Here is a 22,428-nt window from a genome sequence, read left to right as displayed (position 1 = left end):
GTGCCACCAAGACAAAAGGATTCTAAAGAATGGATGCACCCTTAATCCCAGAGATAAACATGCTCTTCCATGAATCTGCCCAAGGAGGAGCATGCTTGTTCTCAATGGCATATTTCCTTTTGCAGATGGAGCAGATCCACAGATTCAATCCACCCTACATCAAGATTATTCATGAAAATTCTCTTCTCTGCATGATCTGTAGTATAAAGTTGTTAGTGTTGGTAATCAAGGAATATAATTACTGTTAGCAGTTATATTAACTGGAATTTTTTCAACTCTGGATGTTATCAAAGTAGCGGACTCTTTATTGGCAGGAGCTAAACTTGCATCTAGAATCAACATATTAGTGTCTCCGCAAAAGCAGGCTGAAGACCCACTGACAAGCTTGGGGGGTGGGGAGGAGGAGGAGGAGGGGGGAAATAACTGTATCCTCCCTATCAGCCTTCCTTTATCCTGAGGGTTGTTTGTCATCAGTGGGGGGAAAAAAGCTCCACTCCTCTGCAGGCTTTGCAACGGTGAAGTCCTACAATGTTCACTATTATTCACTAACTAGCATACTACCTTGTAGGCACAAAAGTTCAGCTAACATCCTTCCTTTAAGTTTCTCTCTTGCAAAAGGAAACAAGCAGTAGGAACTAACCAGGAAAGACAAAAGCAGCTCCATACATTAACTGTTGATGTACTGAACCACTAAATTAAACAAACAGTATTTCCGTTTGTAAGATCATAATGCATACACCTTAATTATAAATCAAACTGAATAAAACTGCAACATCACTGAAAAATAAGTAAAAGTTTCCTAATCCTCTGCAATTCAATGCATAAACTGTAATCACTCATTTCACTTCCATTAGGTTATCCTTACAACTGAATGAGCCATTCAATAAACATGCCACATTTTATTTCCAAATATTCAAAGTCAGTTAGCTTCTCTTATTGCAAGAAAAAAGTCTCATTAAATTGCTTCCTGTAACAATTATTCTGTTTCATATGCATCCCACTAGGACTTTTGTACAGATTTGATTAGTCTTCCCAGTTAGAAATTCACTCCACAATCCACACACAAAAAACTCCTAGATTCATAACTGACTGACCCCTCACACCCCACATGAAACAAACTCCAAAAATGTATACACTGTTCTCAGGCTTAGACCACCATATTGACTTTATTTCTCATTATCCCACTCTCAACATCAACTGAATTTTTCCAACATAAGATTGTTATAACTTCAATCGATTCCCCAAAAGCAAAATTCTGGGAGGAACAGAAGTCGCTTTCCCAGGGGAAAAATATTAATCTCTCTCTCTTCAGAATGTAAAGCTTTTATCCACTGGTGACAGTATGTCAGCCTAGAAATTTCAAACTCCATGGACTAGAGGGAAGACAACATTTTGTTCTCTAGTCCAGTGTTTCCCAAACTTGGGACGCCGCTTGCATAGGGAAAGCCCCTGGAGGGCCAGGCCGATTTGTTTACCTGCCGCGTCCGCAGATCTGGCCGATCGCAGCTCCCACTGGCCGTGGTTCGCTGCTCTACGCCAATGGGAGCTGCTGGAAGCAGCGCGGGCCGAGGGACATACTGGCCGCCACTTCCAGCAGCTCCCATTGGCCTGGAGCAGCGAACCGCAGCCAGTGGGAGCCGCGATCGGCCAGACTTGCGGACGCGGCAGGTAAACAAACCGGCCCGGCCCACCAGGGGCTTTCCCTACACAAGCGGCGTCCCAAGTTTGGGAAACACTGGACTAGAGAACAAAATGTTGTCTTCCCTCTTAAGGACATCAGTCACTCCAAAACCCAGCACAAGGAGAGTTGGCAGGGTTGTCAGTGTGTTTGCTTTCGCTGCTGTCCAAATCTGCTGCGTGGCGACAGTAAAACTGCCTTCAGTCTAGTTATTTTCAGGGATACTCTTTTGTTCTTCTGGCCTGCCTTCAGGCATTTTTCTAGAATACAGATACAGACCTAGCATCTAATACAAAGACTTGAAATTGTACTCTGCTATAACATTGCCGATGTTAAAATTATTTTTTGTTGCACTGTATGTAAAGAGCTTCCTCATGTCTTTGTATTTTTCTATCTTATTTCATCCATTTAACAAATTGTGCAAATACAGTTTTCACATGCATTCTTGTATGGCTGCAAACAGCATAGTAAAAGAAAAGGGTTAGGAGGGATATAGCCCTTTTTGAAACTTTGTATTGCTAAGGTTTTTGTTTTACAAAATGCCCCATTGTCTACACTACAAAATGTGCCCATTGCTGACAATTGCTGTAGTTGAACCAATTATGTTTAAATCAGTTTTTGAAACAGTGGTCTCAGCACTTGTTTAGCTGCACCCATTACTGGTGATGGGTAAATTTTGTAATTTAGACAAGGCTTTAGAGAGCTCTCTCTCCAGGATGAAATCGTAAGTGAATATTGTAACAATTATCACTATAACCCAAACAGCACTAGTATCAGACCCAGTGTAAGATACTGTACAAAATTAAATAGCTGTATTTAAACCCGTTTTGTGAATAGATATGATAGAACCATGTTCTAAAATCATATTATAAATTCTAAAGCAGCATTGTTGTAAAGCTTTTTCTTCAGAGTGGCCTGGCCACAAAAATAGCCCTGTAGCAGGGCTTAACTGTTTTTGCCACCATGTAGTCTAGACCTGCTCTGAGCTGTGTTTAAATAAAAAACAGAAAACAAAACACACAAACCCCAAGCCTCCCAATATTGGTACCAGCGGTAGAGCTGCAACAATGGAGAATTACAAGTCCCTTTTTTGCCAATCCATATGCAGCCTGGCTGTCAAAGCACAATACAAGTCAGATAAGCTGAAGACATGTTTAAATGGAGTCTAAACACTGTTCCTCAATTCTGCCTGAAGCCCAGTGTACCAGAGCCTGAAACTGTGAAAAAAAAGGTACAAAACAGACAGTAAGGTATGGAAATCTGTGGTTCTGGGGCAGTGCAGCCTGCTCAAGTGTTTTGGGGTTGTTGGTTGTTTTTTTTTTTTTTTTTTTAAAGGCACTTAAATTTTTGTCACTATGCACTCACTGTTTCAGGGACAGAAGGAGGAGGATCCTGGGAAGGAGAGGCACTTGGAATTTTAGATGACCTCCACCACCACCTCTGTAACCATGCTTTTCCTTAAAGGACCCTAAGGAGTAAGAACATGGAGAAGGTGGGAACTCCTGTTCTTTTTCCTCGGACATTTTCTTCTAGTTTACAATTTCGCTCTCCTTTCCATCATGCTGTGTGCATGCGTAATACAATGGTGAGAATTCCACAGTGATGCAGTGTTTCTCAACTAGTAGCCTCTTCAGATGAGATAGAATGTGTTGGGTTTTGTTTGTTTTTAAGCAGTGATGCACTGTTAAACACTAAAACTGCATTTTGAGGCCTCGGAAGACCAGTGTGCCTTCCTTCCTTGAACTTCCATATATCTGCTAAATCCTATTATTCCAGTCAGGAATTCTGGCCTCTATATGGAAAAAGTTTCCCATTCATAGTTCAAGAGCCCTGCTCCATAGTGGCTCTACACTGGCTGAAATTTCTCTGCTACATCTACAACAGTGGTTTCTAAACTTTAACAACCTGTGAACCCCTTTCACTAAAATGTCAAGTCTCACGAACCCCCTCCTAAAAATGAATGTTTCCAGGGATTTTCTCCTTTACCTGACTATAAATTATAAAAGCAGTGCTCTTGGAAATATAAAATTTCTTTTGGTGACATGCTTATTACACACTATTTATAATTAAATTATTATTTATCATTACACAGTATTTTTATTACATTATGAAAACAGCAACACTCTTCCAAGATCTCACTTTCATAGCTTGTATCACTTTGAAGAAGCCTGTTATAAGACAAGGCTCCTAGGTTTCATCAAGGAGTATCAGATGTGAAACAGCAGGAAGGTATTTAAGAAGCCAACTCAAAGAGTTCCTCCTACACAAGCATTTAGGTCTTGAGCAGTCCAGGCAAACAATGCACGTTACAAGAAGTTTAAACTTGTTCTTCATAATAATTTTAAAAACAATACTAGCTGCCTATTTAATTTTATAACAGCAAAAAAAATATCCACCTCCCTTTCCATTTCTTATATGGAGTCTTGAAGTTTAAATCTCCTCAGTGTGATAAATATGCTTGCTTTGATCTGCTTAGCTCTTGGAAGTCCAGGGGCTCCGTGCTGCTGGCCCCATGCTGCCCAGGGTCCCTAGGGACAGCTCTGTCTGCCATTAGGGAATTTTTCCCCCAGAGAACTCCCTGTAACATTTTGTTAATCCCCAGGGGTTCACGAACCCCAGTTTGGGAACCACTGATCTACAAGCATGTTGTGAAGTGGGGTGAGCAAACACTGGAGTTTTTTCAAGCTGTTAAGGTAGGTTTGCGGTACTGAAGAAACGCAGGGGAAACAATAGCAACCACCTTTGCAGATGTAAAAATAAAACTGTCAGGTTTCCTGCCTGCTTCTGTGTCTCAGAGTTTTTACACTAATTGTATTTTATATTAGTGACATGAACATTTAATAACAGAGCACAGAAGAGACCTCAGTGATAAAGCAGAGAGCTTTAATTTCATTTTTGTATACAGAAAAAAAAAAGGCATCTTCTGCCCTTTTTGAAAGAGTAAGGCATGGTGATGGGAATGAGGGTTTATTTTTGAGTTTCTTTTGTATAAAAGAATTTGGATTGATAGCCAAAAGTATAACTAAAATATAATCTCCAGCTATGATTAAGTTATTTCCTTATACTTTTCCTTCTAAATTTATTTCCAATTCTCTACTCTTCCTGAGATTTTGAAACCCAGACAGTAAACAGAATCTTTCAAAACAGGAAATGCTGGCACACACACACACACACACACACACGGGCAAGAAAAAAAAAAAAGTCAGAGTAGAAAGTTCAGATATAGGCATTTTGTGGATGTTATTCCATTCTGCACCTTTATGCAGTATCTATAAACAGGAGTACTCCAAAATTAAGTTGGGGGAAAACACTAACCCAGGTATTTTTGTCCCATGTGTATGCACTGGGGGGGTACGCATGAATTGCAGTTAGCTTGGTGGTCAGTACCCAGGTTAACTTAGCCTGGGTGTGGGTAGCCATGCTGCAAAGCCAAATTCCTGTGTCCTCCCTGGTGCTGCACTGGTGTCCTTAGGACACTTGGGGGCACAGCCCTCGATTCTTTGTGCTGCAGCGGGAGGGGAGTGCTGGCTGACATTTCTCCTCAGCAGAGTGTTAGTAGCTACTGCCACTTTTACCTACTCACTGCAGCTGGGTTCAGTGTCATGGGGAGTTCAGAGACAGAAGCTCTCAGCAGGCCCCTGCTCTCGAGAATCATAGGACTAGAAGAGACTTCAAGAGGACATATAGTCCAGTCCCCTGCACTCAAGGTGGGACTAAGTATTATCTAGACCACCCCAGACAGGTGTTTGTCTAACCTGCTCTTAAAAACTAATGATGGAGATTACACAACCTCCCTAGAAAATTTATTCCAGTGCTTAACTGCCAGTTAGGAAGTTTTTCCTAATGTCCAACCTAAACCGCCCTTGCTGCAATTTAAGCCCATTAATTCTTGTCTTATCTTCAGAGGTTAAGGAGAACAAAATTTTTCTCCCTCCTCCTTGTAACAACCTTTTATGTACTTAATAACTGTTATCATGTCCCCTCTCAGTGTCCTCTTCTCCAGACTGAAAAAATTGGGTTTGTTTAATCTTTCCTCATAGGTCATGTTTTTTAGACCTTTAATCATTTTTGTTGCTCTTCTCTGGACTTTCTCCAATTTGTCCACATCTTTCCTTAAATTGTGGCACATAATATTCCAGTTGAGGCCTAATCAGCGCAGAGTAGAGCGGAAGAACTACTTCTCCGGCTAATACATCCTAGAATGAGGTTTGCTTTTTTTGTAACAGTGCTACACTGTTCACTCATATTTAGCTTATAATCCACTCTAACCCCGATCCCTTTCCACAGTACTCCTTTCTGGGCAGTCATTTCCCATTTTGTATGTGTGCAACTAATTGTTCCTTCCTAAGTGGACTTCGCATTTATCATTATTGAATTTCATCCTATTTACTTCAGATCATTTCTCCAGTTTGTCCAGATCATTTTGAATTTTAATCCCATCTTCCAAAACACTTGCAACCCCTCCCAGCTTGGTATTGTATGCAAACTTTATAAATGTACTCTCTATGCCATTATCTAAATCATTGATGAAGAACAGAAGATTGGTATCTGCACACCCAGTCTAAAGCCCTCACCACATGAACTTGGTGACTTCTCATTAAATGCCCGCCTCAGGCACTGACAGAACTAAGATCCAGTCCCCAACCTTAACTGTAATAGTAGAAGATTTAACATGGACGAAAAGCTGTGAGTAGGGGAAGGGAATAAAGAGCAATCTGTATCCAGATTATTTTTATTAATGATAGTATTACTGTAGCATGTCAGAGACCCTGCCATGGAGCAAAACCCCATTGTGCTAGGTGCTGTACAAACACAGAACAAGAAGGTCCCTGACCCAAAAAGCTCACAATCTAAGTATAAAACAAAAGACAACAACGTGGTTACAGACATGAGAGTAGAAGACAGACATCATTGGTCAACATGATAGGCAATGGTATCAGCACACTGGTGAACAACAGTTGTCAAGTTTTTTTTGTCGGCATCACAGAAAAGGGGAGAGTTTTAAGAAGGGACTCAGAGGAGGATAAGGTAGTTCTAAGATTGTTTATGAGGAGCTATTCCAAAGTGTGAGGGGCAGCATAGGAGGAAAGCATAAAAGTGCTTGTTTGAAAAAGTTAACAAGTGGATGATGGAGGCTGGCAACACAAGCTGACAGTGAATAAGAGATGATAGGTAGGGTGGAGATAGGCTGTAAAGGCCTTGAAAGTGAAGATAAACAGCTTATACTTGATGCAATAGAGAAGGGAGTCGGCTATGGAGGGATGCAATGAGAGCGGTAGCATGGTCAAAGCAATGGGCTCAGAAAATCATCTTTACAGCAGCATGTGAATGGATGTGAGCAGGGCAGGGCCGCATATGTCAAGGCCAGAGAAAAGGTTATTGCAGTAATAGAGACACGAGATGAGAGCCTAGACAAGAGTTTTGGTTGTGTGGATGAATAGCAAAGGCTGTCTTAGATGCTATGCAAAAAGATTAAGAAATATAAGACTTAGCCTGCATGCAAGGACTAATGAATAAAGTGCAGACATTTATATTTGTGCATATGTTGCATCTCCAATCCTAGCTACTGGTAACTGGAGAAAGAGAAAGGGTGGGACTTCTTGTACCCTCTCATTACAAGGGTGCTCTGCAATAAGTGAAGGGCCACAGAAACGGAAGCACCAAGCAATTATTTCTTCTTATATGCTTTCAGTTTCTTCATGGTACTGTAGGTTCTGCTGAGGGACTGTCCTTTGCTATGAACGGAAACAAAAGCTGACAAGACTCAACTGGCATTTTCAGAAGTGCTCTCAAGCAGTTCTAGCACATTACAAAACATGCTCTGCACTCATCAAAGGGTTCCCATAGTGTCAGGGGAGTTCCAGGCCCTCAAGGAATTCATATTCTGAAGTAACAGCCTTCCTGTGACTGGGTGACCATCAGCACAGTGGCAGGGAGCTTTGAGTAGCAGTCCCCAAAAGGGAAGAGATAGGCAAGCAGTGAGCTAAACTAAAAAGAATCCTAAATGGGGAGATTTCAGACAGTAAAGGATTCTTTAATTTATCAAAGGCATAACATGATCCAATGGCTAGAAGTTGAAGTTAGGTAATTTTTCACCTTATCTGTAGCCTAAGTGTAATTAATCATTGCAATAATTTACCAACAGCTGTGGTGGATTTTGTATCACTTAAAATCAAGACTGGTTGTCTTGCTAAAAAATATGCTCTATCTTAACCAGAAGATATGGACTTGATATACAGATTACTAAGTGAAATTCTATTGCTTGTGTTACACAAGAGATCAAACTAGATGAAAACAATTTTTTTTTATTTTTTTTTGGGAGTAAGCTGAGCCACTCTGATTCTTTCCTGGTGAATTGGCTGTCCTGGGAACATAGGAGGAATTGTGGGAAGGCACTGGAGGACTATCAGTAGTCAAGTCACTTAGCCTGCAAAGTAGGGAGGTTACCATTCTAAATGGAAGCCTCACTTGGGCTTTAGCCTACAGCCCCAGATAAGCCAGCTAGCCCTGGTTGAAAGCACCACTAAACTCAGATGAGAGAGTTGTGTGTGTCCCACTACAGCCATGCCACTAAAAGGCACGCAGTGTAGCCGCTGTTTGTTGGCAGGAGAGCTCTCCCGCCAACAAAAAAAAAGACTTCCACCCCCAACGAGAGCGGCAGTAGTTTTGTCAGCAGGAGAGCGCTCCTGCTGACAAAGTGCTGTTCACACCGGTGCTTTTCCTTGACAAAACATTTGTCTTTCGGGGGGGGGGGGAGAGTTTTAACACCTCTGAAGAACAAAACTTTGTTTGCCAGTGTAGACAAAGCTTCAGAGAGGTGGTAAGGCGCAACACCTGAATAAGAGCCTACATTAACTCTGTATGGATGATAAACCCTGAGACATCTTCCCTCTCACTACATAACCAAACCCAAAAAGCTAACCAATATTTGAGACTTACTGAATTGGACTTTATCTACCTTCCTGCCCTACACTTCATAAAATTAAGTTTGAGACAGACATTAAACAGGATAAATGTATTTTCCCCAGGGGAAGAGTGCTCCCCAAGGTTCTGGATCCATTATAAGGGGATATTGTCTTCTAAATTGACATATGCAAATTGTTTAAAATATTTGGGGGTGGAGAGGGACGTTTATTTAAAACCAGGCATAAAAACAAGAACTTTGACAGAACAGTACAGGAAGGTGCAGTTAATATTCTTTCCTTTAGTTCAATTATTGCTAATAACCTTCCACACACCCCTCCAACACTGCTTTCCGGAAGCATCAAATATCATTTGTAAAGGTTGAGGACTAGCTGGCTACCCCTAATAGAGTTCAGTGGGTCCACAAGAGTTATTTACTGGCATAAGATGGAGGTATGATCCCATGCAACTCCACACAACCTCGTTTGTGCATGTGCATTCCTGGGCAGTGCCTCAGCAAAACATGCTGAAGCACTGAATTTTAGAGGCTTTCAACATGTCCAGACCGCTAGACATTTGTCAGCGCAGTATTGGCTATCAATCACACTATATGCTATTTTCAATGTCGATGCTTCTATGGAGGAGCCATTTACCCTAATTTATACCAATACTTTGAAAGAAGAGTGCTGTTGACAGTGAAGTAGCAGAGAGGTTATCTATCATAGATGGCACCTACAGCTACCTGTTTAACCAGCAGGATCTAAATGTTGAGACTCCCCTATATACAAACAAGACCTATGACCAGATGAAGTTCAGAGTTTTGAACCAATTTTACTCTACATTTGTGAAATGGGACAGTAAATGAATATGACTAATTTTATTTGTGAGGAGGTTGGCCCATTATTACAGTAATTGCCTACGTGTATGTAGACTGCAATCACTATGGACTAGTGCTATTGCTTTGTGGACACTGGATAAAAATAGAGTATTACTCATTGGAACATGTGGTCGGTGTGGTTAAATCAACAGCTGGCACTTAAAAAAATCTGATTAGAAGAGGTCATTGGTATTGGGGTCCCAGAGATAATGGAAGGAGCACGAAGGGGGAATTTAACAACTGTGGTGGAGTTATAGACCTAACATGTCCACCTTGTGATGCTGTTATTCTGCAATACAGACAGTATTGATCACCCAAAAGCCAGTTTCCTGCTGTCAAAGGCTGTTGGCTGGGCAGAAGTCATGACAGAAGTAGACAGATTTGCATACAAAGGGTAGAATGTCAGAGTCACCCCCATATGCCAAAGAACTGAATTGTACTTCTACTTTGTCAAAGCAGATGACTCAGCAGGGGCCCTGCTTAATAGAACTACTTTTCCTTCACACACAAGCACTGAGAAACAAGCTGTGCTTTAACTATTACCTCAAAACAAGTCAGAAGATGGTAGAATGTGCCACTGAAAGGGAAAGTTGGAGATGGCACTTGCACAAGAGTGCCAATTAATATGAAGGCCTGTGAAGACTTTAGCAAGTAGGACTTAAATTCCATTCCCTCTGTCACAGACTGCCTTAGCGTTCTTCAGCATGGTCAGGTAAGTTTTGTTGTTGTTTTTTTTAAACCTAACAAGTCACTGAAAAGTATTGTTATATTATATGAAGTTCAGTTTAATACTGCCCACACCTGTCAAAATGCAGTTGTGCTCGGGGGAGGGGGGGGCTCCAGGGCTCCCGCCCATGCTCCAGGAGCTGCCGCTGCTGGAGGGGGGAGACGGCCCTGGACTGCTGCTGCTGCTGCTCATGGGGTGGGGGACAGCCCAAGACCACTGCTGGTGTGTGTGTGGGGGGGGGGGGGGGGTGATGCGGCTGGTCCCGGGGCCGCCTGGGGTCAGTCTGCCAGCTGCAGAAGTTGCAGAGGTCCCAGAAAGACACAGAACCCATGCTTTCCATGACCTCTGTGACAGACTCGCAGCCTTAATGATTACCTGTTCTTTTCATTCCCTTTAGGGCACCTGGCATTGGCCGCTGCTGGAAGACAAGATACTGGGCTAAATGGACCTTTGCTCTGACCCAGGGTAGCCATTCTTATGATAATGCATAACTATAAATGTAGTTTTCAGCAAAAGCTACACATCTGGGCAGCTAGCTAAAGAAGGGTAGTGTTTTCTGCCTCAGCAGTTGGGGCTTTTAGCATGTAAGCAGGACAGGTACATCTTCTTTCCATACCTTAAAGAGGGGAAACTTAATATGGGATAGGAGTTTAAAATCATAAATCTCCACTGTATCCAACCAAAGTTCAGATTAGTATAGATAGCATTCAAATTTCAAGTGACAGCAGGCTTCCTAGTGAAAACAAATTGGGAGCCGGGGAGGGTGATGGTCATTTAGAGCTACACACCAACTTTACACTGGTTTAGGTGAGTGTAAGCTTCCATGTCTGGAAGGCATGATTCACAATCATAATGGATAAAATTCTTAGGCTGTGCTACATAATCTAGTAGCATGTTCCCCAGAAGAAGAATAACTAGGGCTCTATCATTAAAGATGCTTCCCCTCATAAATTTGCCTTTTTACAGAAAATATGGGTACTCAAAAAAAAAAAAAAAAAAAAAGCCTTTCAGTAGGCAACCATTGCTATTAAGGGACTTTTGCAAGTCTTAAAATACAAGGAAGCCTCAATGTAGGACATCCTTTGCAAGCAGTTTGTTACAAAAATCTTTAAAAAAAACTAGACTAAAGGTAAAATAAGAAACCACTGACAATTCCCAACTGGGTGAAATTTAACACACTCACAGAGTGCCTAAGAAAACTATGAAAATCGAATTCTACTAGTTCTGTGGACTTAAGTGAGTTAGAATACTGCTTATGGAAGATTCCCATTGTGACCAAGTCTCACCGCAAGCTGTTTAAAAAAGCCATATACACGTACGAGAACAGCAAGGAAGGGACGAAAGATTAAGGTTGTGTAATGGAGGAGATCCACATTCTAACAACTTTCAGTTGTACATTAGTAATACATGAGATATGATGGTATGAAGAAGGGCATGCAAAGTAGATGTGGTGAAAGATGAGTTGAGTCACAGTTGTGCCAAATCATTTGACAATACATTTTTGCAGGTATCTGCTGGTAAGGCATTCCCATCTACTTCACTTACATCCGGGTCCGGATGTAAGCAATCGATTTTCTGAGTTCGATTTATCGCGTCTGGTTAAGACGCGATAAATCGATCCCGGATCGATCCCGGAAGTGCCCCGGATCGATCCCGGAAGTGCTCGCCTTCGACGCTGGTACTCCAGCTCGGCGAGCGGAGTACGCAGCATCGACGGGGGAGCCTTCCTGCCGCGTCTGGACCGCGGTAACTTCGGACTAAGGTACTTCGAATTCAGCTACGTTATTAACGTAGCTGAATTTGCGTACCTTAGTCCGAAGTGGGGGGGTTAGTGTAGACCAGCCCTAATAGTAGTTTCTTTAGATAGCAGCAGTGAAACACTCCAGAGTTAGGAATAGTTTGCATAGCTCATGCATGAGGAAAACAAGAATAATCTCATTTCTACTAGTTCTCATTTTCATCCTTTGACCTACAGACAGGCAGCATAACTTCCAGCAGGAGACAAAGTGCTCCATGGTTGACCTCTGGATTTACCTGGACAAAGGCTTAATGAGAGAGGATAGCTACACCAGTACTTTATCCACCATTTCAATCCATGTTTAAGAGAAAAACAAAAACGTTGTTAGAATAATTTTGCTACATTAAGACTGAGTAGCTGCATCACAGGGGAGCATGGATCAGCGTTCACGTTGCACTCCCCATCAGTATCTGGCCTGGGGAACCAATGATCCAACCAGCGGACCAAATTCAGTGATGAATCCTGGTCACGTGCCACCTGAGGCATGTTGCACATACGCTAAGAAGAAGCTGCATCACAAGACAAACTAAACTTTTATGCAAGCTATGACTTTTCATTTAGAGTTTTTGTTTTGTTTTTTGAAACACTGAAGTGGAACTATTTTAAGAAAGCCAAATCTATTATCTTAAAAACAAATTCACCTAGCAGCTTAGTTTTAGGCATTTGTGAATGCGTGTATCACTGGGTTCTTTGACCGTTATGCATATTTGTAATACCTTAATTCTAAATATTACTGTTTTATACCAATAGGTACTCAAAAATTACACACTAATCTTTGTAACTATGCCATTGCAAGTGGCATCACAGCTCTAGCAGATATTTCACTTGAACATATGCCCCCTCTGAGCTCCAGAATTAATTTATGAGCAAGCCCAAGGCCTATCCAATAGCTGTAATTATTTGATTGATACTCTCATTCAGTGGAAAAGGTTGGTATGTTCTCTTGGTACAAATAGAATGGAAGAGCATTTTTCTATTTGGTGGCAAAACTGGAAGCGATTTTATTAAGGTGACAGCAAGTGACTACAAAAAGATGAAATACAAGAGAGATCAACCATTTCAAGAATTTGTTTTGACTACCCTATTAATGGGAACTTCCTCAATACACCAATTAGTTTTATTAGTGCCTGGGCCATGCATAGATGTCAGTGAAACCTATTACTCAGTTTAAGTATTTTTTGTGTGTCTCATTTAAAAGCTTGACAGATTCAGAGAGAAGCTTCCAGCCTCACTAGCAACCATGCACACTTTCATGAGGACTACAGTTGTGGCACCTGGCTTTGAGGTTCCCAACTGAACTGAGAATTTGCTTATAGAAACAGTTTGTAGATCAGAAATAGGGTTGTGTGTTTTGCATTATAACATTTTAATGACCACGCAAAGCAGATTTAAAAACTCATATTTTCATCCTCCCATGACTATCTCAGCATCAGGGAATTTCCACATTCAGCAATAATGGTATAAATAGAAATCTGTTATAAAAAAGTTTGTGGTCAAGAGTGGGGTTAGTGCTTTGTCATTAAACAATGTTAAGTTTGCAATCAAAAATCACAAACACACTAATAATAACGGTATAGACTCTAAGTTAAATGCTGATTTACCTCACCATAAAAGCCTATGCAATAATTTTCACAAGAACAAACAGTGCTGTTTAATACCTTACAAAGAAGGCTCCTCATCTCCAATCATCTGTTTGATAATCAACATTTATCCACTACTTATTGTTGTTCTCCTTGTGCCTGAAGCTTCATGTCCTCAGTCTTTAGTTCATTTTCATCTTTGTAGTAGCTGGCCTCATTCTTGTAGCAAGGTGAAGGTGAATTGCTTTCAAAAAGCATCAGAAACTTCAGTGTTTTGACATGCCAACATTAGATTAAATTCATCACAGAAGTGACAGGCCTTTCCACCCATGACCACAGTTACCCTCAGACTATCATGCCACACCTTCATTGCTTCCATCTTCTCTCAACACTGTTAGATGCTTCTTGACGTTGTGCACAGTCTACTGATTGACAACTGCTGAAAGAGGGAATCAAGTTCAGACTGAATTCACTTTTGTTCCTGGTGTGCAAAGAGAATCCTCAGCTGCTTGGACCAAGGCACACATGATCAATCAATTAAGGCATTCACCATGGCTATATATACTAGCACAGAACTTCCCATTTATTTATAAGGAACTAGTTCTTATACCGTGCAGGTACCTGTGTTTTATGGATGCATAATTCTAATTTATGATACACTGCACTGCAGGACTACTAGTCTCAGGAAAAATGGAAGTTAGGAAAACTAGCTAAATAGATTGAGCTGACAGAGTTCAGGCTTTCCATCCATTCTAGGGAGAAAAGTATACAATAAACTAATTTTAGCACCAATCTTTATCAATGCCTTGACATTTTTAGTCAAGCTGACTTTGAAAAGCCTCTGCGTGGAGAAAGACAATTCTATCTGAAAGGAAGTCTGAATTAGATTAGTGTTTCCTCCCAATGTCTCCTGTGTAGAGGGAGCAGCCCAGAGCTATTACGGGCTAATACTGAGCATTAGATTAATTAAGACTTCTAAAACATCTTAATGCTGCGACTGTTGCAAGTACGTTATTTGAGCACTAAGAGATAAAGCAGACTGGCTTGTCTTGTCCAAACTGACACTATAGTACAAAGGACACTACTAGGAACAATTATGAAAAAAAGTCAGTTTTAAGAGGTGTAAACATTAGAATACGAAACATATAAAAGACTCAATATTTCTCCATTCTGAAGAGTGACAATGGAAACATCCGTTGGACACTACTCTGTAGAAGAAATCTTTCTTCTCCCTGGAAGAGGAGTCATTCTGTTGGCTAAATATTACAACCAATTGGCTCAATGTTCCAGGGTATTTTACGGTAAGACTTTGTCTAAACTGGAACCTGAATGACAAAAGTTTTGTCGTTCAGAGGTGTGAAAAAAAAAAAAAAAAAAAATCACACTGGTGCTTTTCGTCCGCACAACTTTTGTCGTTCGGGGGGGGGGACGGGGGACGGACGGACGACACAGCGCTTTGTCAGCAGGAGAGCTCTCCTGTTGACAAAGCTACCGCCGCTCGTTAGGGGTGGAAGTTGTTGGCAGGAGAGCTCTCCCCCACCGACAAACAGCGGCTACACTGCATGCCTTTTAGCGGCATGGCTGTAGCAGCACAGCTGTGTCACTAAAAGGTGCACAGTGTAGACATAGCTTAAGTCTTAGTCAATTCATCAGGACTTCTGTATTTGAAAGAAGTGTTAACAAGAGTTGTGATTTTACAAAGTCACCAGTAATAATTACAGCCCTTCATTAAAAGAACGCCTTCACACATAGAAAAGGAAAAATGCCAGAGTAGGTTTTCTTCTGCATATAAGTTGTCTTTAGACATCTGTTTTGTACAAGTGTCTGTTTTTCCTGTGTAAGTGCTTGCTTTGACACAGCGTATTCCTATTGTATCTCAAAGAGATTAAGCAGTTCAAAATTGTGTGTGTATTTCTGCCTGACTTCCCTGAGCTGGCTCCAACTTTGTGGTGACATAAGGAAGGTGGACATGAAAAAACTGGATGAATCCATAGTCAGTGCTTGACCCAGATGTTCTTAATCTGAATGTCTTTGGTAGAGGTTCTCCTCCTCTCTAGATGCTAAATCATCTCTGTGGCAAATGAGACAGGAGCAAGTTTTGAAGAGATAGGATTATGCCAAATTAATGTGTTTTCAAAGAGCTTCCTAGGTAGGGTGACCAGATGTCCCGATTTTGTAGGGACAGTCCCAATATTTGGGGCTCTGTCATATATAGGCTCCTATTATTCACCACCTCCGTCCCAATGTTTCACACTTGCTGTCTGGTCACACTATTCCTAGGGAAGGTTACCTACAAAGATACCCATCATGCCCCATTTTGAATTATATGATTTGAACACTCTTTTAGGACCTTGATATACTGAGTATAAACATTTCCAACAAATACACTTAACGCAAGTTTACCTGTGAAGTGGTTTTGCTCCTTCCTGGACTAGGAAAATGAGAAAGCACATGGAGGGGGAAAGGGGGGGGGAAAATAAAAAATAAAAAAGATGCAGCAGAGCTGTGGGGGAGCAAGTTTTCTGAAAGTGTCAATGTTAAAAACAAGAGAACAGAGCAATAATCTTCTAGATTAACATGTGTTCTGCCCACAAGAAACCACGCATCACTACATGTATTGAAAGCTCTTGGTAATCAGCATGACAGAAGGTTTTTTTTTTGTTTTTTAAATGAGTTTATATGGATTTTACTATATCCTCAAATACCCTGAATTTGTATGTTTTGATTGCTCCTACTTATCTATTAACTCCCATTTTACTGGCAGTTTTGGTTTTACAGAAGCTGTTCAAAATTTAACACAATAGACTTATAGCAGCTGTTTTAGGCTTTGTAAGACATCATAAAGAGATTAAAAATAGAAATACAAACAAAATTTCAGAAAGCTATATTCCGAGTTCATCTAACTTTCGTAACATCCAGGAGTACTTCACATACTTTAAAGTAGAGTGCACACATCACTATCTTCTATCCCAGAAAACATACTGGCGGAAGCAGAGGCATTAGTCAGTTTTTCCCCAACTTTTTAAATATGACACTGTCTTCTTATGCTTTTTTGTGAAGGTTTTTTTTTTTTTTTTGCCTCACTTACTCACAACTTGAGGGATGGGGAGAAGAAAAGTGATCTCCCACCAGTTTTTTTTTTTTTTTTTTTTTCCTTCAGAGAAAGTATTTCTATCATCTCTTCCGGTCATTACCAAAGCTTCAACCTGCAACACTGTCTGTTGCATCTGTATTGTCTGTGGCTACATTAGATTTGACTCCTACAGGCATGGACATTGTTATGTCAAATGCTAAATTTATTTTATTCTGGTCAAGAACTCATATTGCTTACACAAAATACACATTCAGCACATGAATGACCTTATACACCATACTGGCTTTTTTCTACCAACTACTGAACACATCCATCCCTGCCACCACAATAAAAGTTTGTGAGCTATGCACATCCTTGTATCAAAGGGAAGATAAACCTCCTGAATCTCAAAACACATTAATAGTACTACAAGTCTGAACTTTGACTTTTTATTTCCCAAATGTTCAAAGTTACAAAATTTAAACAGTACTTTCAAATTAAATAATGATAAGACAAAAGCTGGAAGATTTATGTTTAACGCTGCTGCTATCTTTAACTTATGCCTTTGAAGTGTTTTTCCTCCCCAACAAGTTCAGGAGCATGTATTAATTACAAAATTTAGTTTTTACCAGGCCTTTTTTCTAGAATTATGTAGTCAATACTTGGGACACTGATATAAAGCCTATTAGTTGTTTGGAATGAAGGAAAGCCTTACAGTTAAGGTACTGAATTAGACAGAGCAAATCTACCTTTGATCCCCAGCTCTCCCACAGACTTCTTTGTGTGACCCTGGGCTAGTTACTTCATCTTTTTGTGCCTCAAATCTCCATCCACAAAGTTGTGGTAATTTTCCCTTCCTTTCAGTTGTGTTGTGAAGATAAGTTTATTAAGGTTTATAAGGTGTTTAATTATTACTATAACACAGGCCCTATAAGTACCAGATAGAAAACTGGAAGAAACTGAACTGATTATTTCTGTGAGAATTGTTTTGGAAAAATATGAGTCTTGCATGCAAAGTACCAGCTTAATTAATGAAAAAATGAAGCAAGTTGTCTGACAGATGTATAAAACCTCTGAAAATAGGGTTTAAAACCAGAAACATTAACAGATAACTACAGCAGTAGTATTAGAAGCTGTATTATTATAGCACAGACTTCATTAGACTACACAGTTGAGTTTGTGGAGGAGTTAACATCAGGAAAGAAGTCCAATCCCTCCACCCCCCACCCCACCCCAAAAAGGTGATTTTCTTCAGTTAAATGGAAAAAAAAGCTGATGAATTGGATGACCCTGCAAGAGAGACATTTGACACCACCGTCAACATTAAAACATAGCCAGAATGGTTTATATTCCTATGTTAGGCCTTCCAGCAACTTTTCAGCATCCTGTTCATCCAGGAAGAGTCTGTTTCTCTTCAACATCCAAAAAATGGCAATGATTAATCTAGGCCTAAACCATGGAGACAACCATAACATTTTTAAAAAATCAAGTCTTAAGTTATCAACACCTTCAATATAACACAACTGAGCAACTTAAGAAGCAGATACAGCTTTCTCCTAGATATGCTGGACAGATTCAAATTCACAGGTCCACTATTAGATACAGAAGTGAAGAACAGGAAAAATTAAATGAAACGACATTGACACTAATGCCCTATCCTGAATTAAACAAGAGAACTGACAATGACTAGAAGCATCTGCAAAGGGACAAATGTATTCTACTTAAAGCTACTGATTCTAATCTGAAAAGAAAAAGGATGAAATGCTGCATGTAAATTGCTAAGAATGCAGAGGTGAGCAGATCTTTGCTAATTGCACAGACAACTAAAATAAAGACTAGAGAACATCTCAGGTCCATTCATCTTGAACTTGTCATATAGTGTTTGGCACACTATTTAAGCCTTATTGAGAAAGCAAAATACCCAGCAGTACTAACACATATTGCATAATTTCAAAAATTCTTCCATAGCCACCATCAGCTTCACAGTTGGTTGTATTAGGGCTTGTTCACATGGAGACATTGACCATAATACCTATTGCAAAATAAGCTATGCCACAACCGCTCCCCATTTTGGCACTATTCTCAAATAAAAATCACTTTTATTCCAGAATAATTACACCAGTTTGGAAACATCCTAATTATTCCACAATAAAGTGATTTATTTTATTCTGGTCAATTTCTCCATGTAGATAAACCCTTAGAACTGATAGCTCACCTTCCCAGAGACAATCTGGGTACTCTCAGGAAGTCTACATCCAACTGATGAAATCTGCACTGAGCCAGAGGACTTTGATCAAAACATCACATTACATGCAAAGATTCTAAAAGGACACACTAAGTTTACAAAAGCAACTGAAGGCGTTTCAGATCAGAGGCTAGTGACACTGACAGTCTCAGTGGAAATTTAGCTTGATCTAATGAACAAACTAGAAGCATACAAGGACACACACACGAAGAATGTTTCCATTATTTAGCCAGGATGGCTCCTTCTGCAGCAAGAGGGAACATCTAAGTGGTGCGCATCAGGCTGCAGCCCTTTTTCTGGCTCTTCCAGGGCCAGGCTGTATTCACCCCATCTTCTCATATTTGCACACCCCATCTGTGGCCCCACAAAGTTGCAAGACTTCCTCCTGGCATCAGCCATGATTGCTATCTGCCAGACAAGGAAAAGGAAGCTCAACAGAGGTGCTCTGACTGTGGATCCTGTTTTCGCTCCTATGTTGCTTCATGTCTCTAGGTAGAATTCCTCTGGGCAGCGTTCACTGATTCCTTTGAAGAGCCATGGGACTGTCCAGGGTTCTTTGCTTGGTGTCCCCATCTGGAACCCCCCTACAACCCCTACTGGTTGAACCCAGAATAGGAAATTGAAAAGCAGCTAACAGAACATGAATCTGAGTTCATTCTCTTTGATTTTAAATGCTACGAAATCCAGTTTTGTACCCAAATCTGTTTACAAAGGAGCATGTTGTATCAAAACAGTGGGGAAAAATGTGGAACTAAACCACAGCCAGGGCCGTTAATCTAGCGTTGTCTGTTTTTAAGAGACCTGCATTCTCATTTAGACAGTTCAGAATGTTTTAAAACTCATTTGGACTGGTTTGATCCAAGTTTCATAACAGAGTCGATGCTGAAAAACTAAGTACGTTGGTCTCTAAAAGCAGATATGAGAATGTTATTAACAGCAATACCTAGCTCTTATATAGTGCTTTTCATCAGTAGACATCAAAGCACATTACAAATGAGGTAATGTATCATTACCCCAATTTTACAAGTGGGGAAACTGAGGCACCATTACTTGCATTGTAGTAGCCCCTAGGAGCCCCTGTTACAGACCAGGAGCCCAGTGCTAGACATCATGCATAACCGAAAGACATTTCCTGCCCTGATTAGGCTTATCTCATTAACAGACTAAGAATTCAGTTGCACTCTACTACTAGAACTAGAAGCACATCATTGTGGATAATGTATGCGTTTTTATGTTTGAAGAATAAATACATTTTATAAAGCAAATAACACAGTATGGGCTTTGTGTTTCATTTAATAAAATCTGTTTTTCCACTGTTTTTTTTCTTCCCAGTTGGAGAAGAGCCATTACCACCTTGTTAGCCACCAACCTTTGCCATGAGGTACATAAAAACACTACACATTAGTCAATGTATTAACGAAATATCTGAAAGGGACTATTAACTCAGCAATTGCGCTATTTATTGTTCAGGTCCTGTGTGTATATACAAGGAAAGGCATAAAATTTAAACTGAGAAAGTTGATTGAATTTATTTGTGTGTCGCTTAGAAACAACACACAAGACACTTTTCAAAGAGCAATAACCTGAGCTCACTAGACTGAAGTGCCACCCAGTGTAGCATCAGCTGGTGATGATGTTTTATTTCTCTATTCGCCTATAAAGCAGAAGGCAATATTTTCACACTGGGATTTTTTTTTTTTTTTTAAGTTCGCTTGTAAACTCTTCAGAGCAGGGACTGGGTCTGTGTTTGCACAACAGAGCCCGATGCTGACTGAAAGCTCTGGGCACCCTGGCGTTAATACCGGCACCACAGGAGCAGTCATCAGAAAATCAAGAGGCATCGTGTGGTGACAAGAAAAAACAGCATTATTAGGAACACTCAAAATTAGCGACCAATTAAACCCCCGTTTCTTCATTTCCTAGCGCAGGAGCCGGACACGTTTACCAGCCCCTGGGCTAGGAGGCAGATCTATCCCACCCTGTGGGGTTATCGGGGGGGGGGGGCACAGGACAGCAGCCCTGCCTCATTCGGGGGAAGCTGCGGGGGCTCCCGGAATAGGGCGGGGGCTCCTACATGGCTCGGGGTCCCTTCTCCCCCGCCCAGCTCAGCCCAGCCCCTCTCCCCGGGTGACTCACCTCTCGCTCCCCGGTGCGTTCGGTTCCAGCGCCGAGGCCCGAGGCCGGGCCAGCTGGAGGACGGGAGAGGCAGCCCCGCACCGGGGGAGGCGGCCAAGACCGGGAGCCGAGGGGGAACGAACAACACGGCCCCCCGCCCCGGCCCTGAAGCTCCCCCCGCCCGGAGCCTCCGCCTCCCCGACGGGCAGCGCCCCCCGACGCCCCTTCAAGCCACCAGAGCCCGTCCTCGGGTCTCCGGAGCCCGGCGCTTCCTCAGAGCAGCAGAAAGCGAGCCGCCGGCCCCAGCGCTACCCCGGGCTCGCTGAGCCCCTCCGCGCCTGGGAGAGCCGCTTCCCCACACAGGGAATAACAGGAAGGGAGCGGGGGTGACCCCGGCGCGCACGGACTCACCGGAAGTGATTAGAGAGAGGGGAGGGAAGGAGTGAGTGAGCGAGCGAGGAATGTTCAGTGCGCATGCGCTGAAGGGGCACGGGGGTGGTGTCGCTGGTCTTTCCCCCCATCCTCCCGTGGTCTCTAGTCAAGGGGCGAGCACGCACCTGGAGGCTACACAACACGCCCCCTCCATTGACTTTGTGCCAGCATCTCCTTTGTCTGAATCCTGGAGGGAGGGCAGAGACAGGACACGAAGTAAACCAGGGGGTCTCAAACAGGGGGTCACATTACATGGGGGGTCGGGAGCTGTCAGCCTCCACCCCCAAACCCTGCTTTGCCTCCAGCCTTTATAATGGTGTTAAATATAAAACATGTGTTTTTAATTCATAAGGGGAGTTGCACTCATAGGCTTGCTGTGTGAAAGGGGTCACCAGTACAAAAGTGTGAGAACCACTGAACTAAATACAGTAACACCTCACTGCATCATCAGCCCTCCGAGTGATGTCGTAGCCTGATGATCTCATGGTCAGCAAAGGAAATGGGATTGCTCACATGGCTGTGCTGTAGATGGACATCATTGCTGGTAGGGGCTTCGCCCTGCTGACTCTGTCATAGTGAATGCCACATTGTATGCATTTGCCACATGATAAACTGATTGATCTGATAGGTCTTTTCAGCCTCTGATCTATGTGATAGATTTTATCTGTTTGCCTAATGTGATTATTTCCATTATACAAAAAGAATCTTCACTATCTCTGAGATGTATAGTCCTGGCCACTTCAAAGTAGTGGTGACCTCATGAATCACCATTTGCTATCCTGTTCATTTATAAAACGCTTGTGGTAAAATCACAAGGTCCTCACTGCTTAAAAGTCATTTCTCTCCCTTTAGTAATTTATAACATCTCACTTGTATTTTGCTTTTTGATTTATAACCTAACAAAAACTACATCTACTTTGCTAAGAATGTTGTCAACCCACATATCTTTTTTGCACTTGGAAAGAAATGCTTTGAAATTGCTTTGATATTTTGAAGTTTC

The sequence above is a fragment of the Emys orbicularis genome, chromosome 9 (assembly GCF_028017835.1).
Source record: "Emys orbicularis isolate rEmyOrb1 chromosome 9, rEmyOrb1.hap1, whole genome shotgun sequence".
Classification (NCBI taxonomy): domain Eukaryota; kingdom Metazoa; phylum Chordata; order Testudines; family Emydidae; genus Emys; species Emys orbicularis.
The sequence above is the reverse complement of the archived record's forward strand: the minus strand, read 5'-3'. Positions refer to the sequence as shown.